Source organism: Melanerpes formicivorus, unplaced genomic scaffold (genome assembly GCF_026170545.1).
Source record: "Melanerpes formicivorus ecotype bairdi unplaced genomic scaffold, bMelFor1.0.p_v2 SCAF_51, whole genome shotgun sequence".
Lineage (NCBI taxonomy): Eukaryota > Metazoa > Chordata > Aves > Piciformes > Picidae > Melanerpes > Melanerpes formicivorus.
Genome location: NW_027142403.1, coordinates 3007644 through 3015216, shown reverse-complemented (window position 1 = coordinate 3015216; position 7573 = coordinate 3007644). Strand labels below are relative to the sequence as shown.

Genomic DNA, 7573 nt, shown 5'->3' with positions numbered 1-7573 from the left:
GAAAAGCCAAGCTGCTAAACCTTTTGCCAGCTGCTGGAAGGAGCAGCACAGTGAGGGTTTGCTAGGCCACCTACCATCTCCAGTTGGCTGTCCTGTACTGTTGCTGTGGTGCAGGAACTGGTGGAGATCTCACCTGCAGCTGTGTCATCTGCTGCTGTACATTTATAGCTAGGCAAGGGGCTGGGAGTCAAGTACTGGAATATGCCCTGAAGGAAGCTGCACCTACACAGGAGCTGCAGGAAAGCTGAGCCCTTTTGGCTGCCACCAATCAGTGGGTGTGCTGCTGCTGCCATTTAGGAGGTGTGGGGGGTATGGGTCAAGGTTTGGTAGGATCAGCTGTCCTTACAATTCAATTCAAGCCAGACCCCAACAAAAACCCCCCAAAACCCAAACTTGAACTGCTTTATTTATAGGAGGCCTAACTCATGGGTAGATAATTCAGCTCCTTTTCCTTTACTAGAAGAGGACAAAGTATTAACTACTAATAATGGCTTATTCCAGGGGTTGGGACAAACACTGCAGAAAACTTCAGCAAGCCTCAGAAGTGGGGCTCATAGTAACTCCTTTTCGAAGCAGCACGTGAAATAAAGCAAGAACAAACCTTTACCTCCTGCCCCCCAGTAACTCCCTAGTACAAAATCAGTGAAAGCAGGATTCTGGCTTGGGTCACTAAGTGATATGACAGCCCTGACCCCAGCTGCACATCCTGCAGCCACCCACTGAAAAGGCCCAACAGGCTTCGTGACCCCAGCTCCACCCCACACACACAGCCAGGCATGTCCCCTCCTCCCTTTAGAAATGCTGTCATTTGTCAGACCTGGTAGAGATACAACCCTAAAAGGACACAAGATGGTCTACAATACAAGGAAATAAAATGTACAATCCAGCCAAACCTCAAAACCCCAAATCCCACCCTCCCCCCAGCAATGACAAGCAGAGGTAGAGCCCTGGCTCTCCCCCTACCACCAGTGCTTGGAGCACACAGCAGACTTACTGGGTGCTAAACCTTTCAGAACACGCTGCTGCCACAGTCTGTACATTGTTATGTGACAAGGCAGAGCAGAAGACCTGAGGGGCAGGGGAAGGGGTGGCAGGGGGTGTGTGTGAATACAGTTCATCTTGTCAATCAGATGTAACATTTGCATTGCTTTCAAGAGCTACACAATGTTTTTGTAAGGGTTTTTTTCAAACCTCTGCTGCATTGCCTATGTAAAAATCACTTTCCTTGGTGCCTAGCAGGACATTACTCCACAAACTGCAGTCTGCACATGTTGTTCTTTCTGCTAGATTGGCTCAACATCATTAAGTGTAATTGTGGCCATTAAAGTGAATTTTATCTGCCTTTTTGTTGATTCAGGAGCCCTGCATTTCAAGGTTAGAGAGACACACTAAAACACTAATAAAAATAAAGAGAGCGAGCGAGATGCACAGCACACTTAAGGACAAGAACCCTTAGGGCTGTGCCTGCACAAATGCTTGCACTAGCACACCGGCTGCCAGCTTTACAGCTCTGAGCGCTGCTGCTCTTGGGCTTCTGTTCCCAGTTTGGCCAAGGCTGGCTGACCAGCACAGACCAGGAGTGACCCTTGGTGTGTATGGCGCTATGTCAAGGCAAAGACAACAGCACACGCAGTGGAGTCTGCTCCTCTGCAGGGCCAGCCTCAGCCAGGGACACCAACACAGCTGTGGTCACCACAGGCCCCAGTTCCCCAGGATGGGACAGGTTCAATGCAGCTAGGTTGACTCCCACTGCTTCCTGTGGCGCAGGCAAGGCTCTACCAATGCAGCACATACAGGTGAGTGCTGTTCTCACCCAACTGCTGCTCACTTGCTAGGAGCAACTAAAGCTTTTGAGCTATTTTAGTCCTCAACAGTCCCCAGTTTTGTGGAGTCAATTTTCCCAGAGCCAGCAGAACAACCTCAGTGTGCTTAGAATCTATGGAAAACCTCTTCCTCCTCAATTAGCTTTTATTGGATTGTTGAAGAGCTACCCAGGCTGCATGGGCAAGGCCTGGCCATCAGAACAGGCACACTAGGCATTGTATAATGTGCAAAATTAGGTGCTGGTGTGTTCTCTTCAGAGGCAATTATCTTTATGTGGGTCAGCTGCCACCCAGCTCCCAGTAAAACCAGTTAAGAGCTGGCATATCTATGGTGTACAGTAAGGTTCCTTCTCTCCAAGAGCCCCACCCTTGGGAGCATGGCAGTGCTGGGCAAGAAACAGCTGAAAGCCACCCCACTCACACCACACAGTGTTCTGCAGAAGAACCAAGACCAAGGGATCTAAGCACTGCCTTCAGCTTATAAGGCCCCAGCTAGAGAGAGCTTGAAAAAGCCCATTCCAAAAGCACCAAGTCCTTGTCCAAGAGGGTCTAGGACCTGGAGGTACTTGGCCTGAGTGCCCAGATGGTCACACTGTATTTTAGGAACTGCAGTTACTCTCTTTCCCAGGCTCTGATAAACCACAGAAAAGGGAGCTCTGCCTCTACAAAATATCTTAGCAAGCCTCACATTTGACCTAAGGCTTCTCCGAGCCAAGCACACCTCTGGTCTGTTTACAGGACCCAAAGGTGGTGGAGGACAAACCCATACCAGAAACTGACCTTCAGATCAATCAATTGCATTTCACAGTGCCACTCAAATGTCTGTCAAATGGCACAAACATTCAGGGATGAGACAGGACCAAATCCAGCATCAGCAGTCTGCTCAGCTCCTTGGAACCATCTACCTGCTGCACAGCATGCAGCCCTGCCTGCTCCAGCTCCTGTCCAGGGACAAATAACCAAAATGCTCTGGAAGCAATGATGGGTGAATAACAGAGTCACAGAATCAACCAGGTTGGAAAAGACCTCAGAGATCACCAAGTCCAACCTGTTACCTAACACCTCCTGACAACTAAACCATGGCTCCATGTGCCACATCCAATCCTTTATTGAACACCTCCAGGGACAGTGACTCCACCACCTCCCTGGGCAGCACATTCCAATGGCCAATTACTCTCTCAGTGAAGAACTTTCTCCTCACCTCGAGCCTGAACTTCCCCTGGTGCAGCTTGAGACTGGGTCCTCTTGTTCTGTCACTAGCTGCATGGGAGACCTTCTGGCTCTGACCCTGTAAAGTGGCTCACTGAGCTCACATGCAGCTCCCTGAGGTTTTGCTTCAGCTACACACACCTCTCTGCACACCTCAGACTCATGAAGCTGGCTGCTCCCTCTGGGCTCTTTCATGTTACCACAAGGCTTCAGGCAATGACAAAATCCAGTCTAGTGCCCTGGTTGAGTACAAATTACTATCACCTGAGCAATGTGTGCCCCAGCAGCATGGAGAGGACAGGCAAAAGTTCAAAAAGGAAATAAGACAGGGAAGCAAATGGAGTAAGGCAGACAGGCTCCAAAGGGACAGAAAAAGGTCTTAGTAGGTGCAAGACTCAGTGCAGCCACAGAGTCCTGATGATTTCGAGGTGAAGAACTATAGATACATGCAATTTAAATCCCCCTCTGCCTAGAAAACCAAGCCAAAGGTGCTGATGAGAGGTGGCAGCTGAGCAGCTTTAGAGTCAGGGCTTTTGCCTACAGCTGGGCCAAACCAGGGCACATCCTGAATGGTACCAACTGACTGGCACCACCTCTCTCTGCTACACAAAGCTTCAGCATTAGTACATCAGCCTTGAACACTTAGGCCTTGCAATTTCTCACAGGTTATCTCAGCTGGAGGTCACCAGCAGAAGCCAACAAAGTCTCTCTCTGCCCATCAGTCTTGGTTTGTACCTCAGCATGAGCCTGCCAGCTGTGGCAGCAAGTGCACTTGCAGCCACCTCAAACGCATTTCAGCCACAGCTCGCTCAGCTGACTCATACTACCTAAATCATTAACACACTGAAGCTCCAGGGGTTCATGCCATCCTTCCAGCCACAAGCAGGTCAGAAACAAAAATGGTTATTGAAGAAGAGAGGCTTTGAATAAGAATAATCATTGAAAAAGAAGAATTCAGGGCATTATTTGCTCTGAAAAGAAAGCAGTGCTTTCCCACAGGAACCTGGGGAGGGTTTGGTCCCAGGCAAGTTGTTCATTCCTGCCTCTCTCTCAAGCATCACACACTGCAAGCCAGTCAGGCTGCCCAAGGCAGAACAATTTGTACACATGTACTTCAGCTGCCCAAGTTAATTTCTTAAGTACAGCTGGGACAGAAAACTGCAGTGCACCAAACCCCCCTTTGCCATGGAAGGTTTGATGAAAGAAGCACTGCAGGGTAACACAGAGCACTCTGCTCTCACACTCTGTGCTGCTGAGCACAGCTCCCTCGAATGGGGTGACAACTGGCTCTGAAAACACAGCAAAAGAGAAGGGTAAGGGAAGCTGCACCACAGGAGATCAGGGAAATACAAACTCCAAACAGATGTACATGAGAGGACAGCAAATCATCACACCACAACCAAAGCTACCAGCACAGCGAGTCCCATGCTACTCACTCTGTAGCCCTATGAGGAAAGCAAGTGAACCACAAAACTTCTTCAAAACAACACAGCAGTGTTGTTACAGCAGAGACTGCTACTGTGCTGGCTCAGACTGCTGGCTCCCCAAGCACAGATACTTGCAGATTTACTAAGAAGGTGCAGGTTCACTGGATCTCCCCACTCCTCATCCTAACAGCTGAACATACCAGCCCAGGATGCTTCCATCAGGCGATCTGTTCCTCCTTTAGCAACATCTCTGATCACCATCAGAGGAGATTACTAGCCTGGCAGAGCCACTGGAATGAAATAAATGGGAAGGCCCTGGCTCCCTTCACACATTACAAAGTACAACACAACAGCCAGTACTGCTTTCCCAAGGACTCTAAGCACTTCACTGAGTCAGGAGGACCACTGCTTCTGCACTCCAGGCTTGTCTTGAGGGACATTTGCCTGCCTCAAAACTGGGAGCTCTTGGAATCACAGAATTGTTTTGTTGGAAAAGACCTCTAAGAACAGTGAGCCCAACCACCATGGCCATTAAACCATGTCCACACATTCTATTTCTTGGATACTTCCAGGGATGGTGACTCCACCTCCTCCTTCGGCAGCCTGTTCCAGTGCCTGACCACTCTGCAGGAAAGAAACTTTTCCTAATATCCAATCTAAATCTCCCCTGGTGCAACTTGGGCCATTTCCTTTCACCCTATCACCTGAGAAGAGACCAACCCCCACCTCACTACAACCTCCTTTCAGGGGTCTGTAGAGAGCAATGAGACTCCTCTTCTCCAGGCCAAACCACCCCAGTTCCCTCAGCTGTCCCTCGTAAGATTTTTCCTCCAGGCCCTTCATCAGCTTTGTTGCCCTTCTCTGGACATTCTCCAGCAACTCAGTATCTTGCTTCATGCCCTTGAACTGGTCAGCTGAGGTACAGACAAGACACGAGGCACCAACACCACCACAAATGTTGATCAGGCTGCAAACACATCCCAAACACCAGCTACAACCACTGAAAAGGGCTCCTGTTGCTAGTACCTGAAATATCCAAGCAGAGCCTGTCCTGGATGTGTTAATAGGCACAACAGGCATTGTAAGAGCTCCTTGCTAAGGCTCTCCAGCCTACTCAAAAGAGCACTGAAAGTCACAGTCCTCACGAGCTACCAGTTTACAACCAAGTGAGGAGGAAGAGGTTGCAGGGAGAGAACAGGAATGTGTTTCCACCCAAATCATGGATTCAAGCAAGGATAGAATCAACAAGCAAATAAAAGCAGCAGAAGTCAGACAGCATTTCAAGCTTTTTCTGGGCAATCTGCAGGGCAGTATTTGGCCAAGGGACCCAATATGCTACACCCAGCAGCAGGGTAAAAGTTCTGACAGATAAGACAGTTAAGAAAATACCCTGAAAAAAAACCCCAACCAGCCAACCAAAAGCACCACTCAGTCCACAAGCAGTGGCCTTGCATGCACCATCACAAGCCCCAGTGTAGAATGTGGCTCCCTGTGCTGATAGGAAACATCTCACCACAATGATGGCATAGATTCCCCCAGTGAAGCTCAACATACCCTCTGAACAACATCACTGAATCCAGAAAGCTCCACTGCCCTGTGGAATGGGTTAGCATAAGAGGCCAAGAACTTATTTCAAAGTCTCAGCACTTCTGCTGTGTGCTGAATCGTGTGCCAGCAGGACAGGACCAGCCTCCTGACACCTGAGGGACCAAGCTCCTGCTCAATAGTTTGACTGAGTAAGGCAGCTGCTAGGGAAAACCTACAGCTCCTGGTTTGGGGCTGGACAAGCTCAGAACACTGCTTCTCCCAAGCAGAACAGCAGTCACTACCACTGACACTGACGTGGGAGGGAGCTTGCCCACTCAGAGCAAGTGCCTCTTGCTCAGAGCCTTGCTGGCGCATCTCGGCATCCCTCATGCACTTGTAGATGCATCAGCCCTGCCCATGTGCCAGTGTGCTTTGGGTTAAAGAGGAATTCAGCTCTTACTGAAACCAGAAGATGTTTGGTGACTTCAAGGAGCCCCAGACTACAGCCAGCATTCCTTCAGGTCACCACTGCCATCTTGTTCTGTGTTTGCACAGCTGCTAGCACAAGATCATCACAGCCAGTGTCTAAGCCCACTCCTGCAAAGACAGGCTGGGAAAGTCAAAGTTGCTCAGCCTGGAGAAGAGAGGCTCTGGGGAGATCTTATAGCTACATTTCAATGTCTGAAGGAAGGCTGAGGAAGGAGGTTTAGAAGGTCTTGTAGTGATAGGGTGAGGGGCAATGGTTTTAACCTGGAGCAGGGCAGATTTAGGTTGGACATTAGGAGGAAGCTCTTCACAATGAGGTTGACTAGAGATGTGGTGGAGGTCCCATCCCTGGAGACATTCAAGGCCAAAGTTGATGTGCCCCTGAGCAACCTGACCTAGTTAAAGATGCCCTGGCTCAATGCAGGGGGGTTGGACAAGATGACCTTCAAGGGTCCCTTGCATTCTATGATTACCACAACACAAAGTGAATACTGGTATGACTCCACATTCTGAATCAGCAGTGTTATGAAAGAAGTGGTTTCCAGGGCTGGATAAACCCTTCAGCTCTCCCATGACCTTGTTCACAGAATGTTTCTAATGTCCAGTCTAAATCTACCCTCCTCAACCTTTAATCCATTCCCTCTCATCCTATCACTACAAGCTCTTGTAGACCCCCTTCAGGTACTGGAAGGCCACCATGGGGTCTCCCTGGAGCCTTCTTTCCTCCAAGCTGAACATCCCTAACCAAGTTAACAGGTTTGGCTTTTCCTCCTATGTTCCACATCCACTTCAACACATGGCTGTAGGGAGGTGACTTAAATTCTCCTCTTAATTACTGCTAGTTGACAGTAGTCAGTTGAGGAGGCTGCACTGATGCAGGAAGGGCTAAACCCTACATAGAAAGGACTGATATAGCTAATCATTTGCCTATTTGACCTCTGAGAGGGGTGGAAGGTGAAACTGGCTAGGGTCAATAATAGGAATTGATGTAAAGATGTATTTGCAGCTGCAGAAAACTTTCAAGGCACAGCATCCCACAGCACTGTGTTCCTCTTACCCCAGAAAAGAGACAGGACCCATTGCTCAAGAAAGGAGAGTCTG

General features: G+C 49.1%; 1 protein-coding gene across 1 annotated transcript in view; it reads right to left on the bottom strand.

Moving 5' to 3' along the window:
- NME7 (NME/NM23 family member 7) overlaps positions 1-7573 on the bottom strand; it is a 102059-nt gene that overhangs the window by 997 nt on the left and 93489 nt on the right. The window lies entirely within an intron of this gene.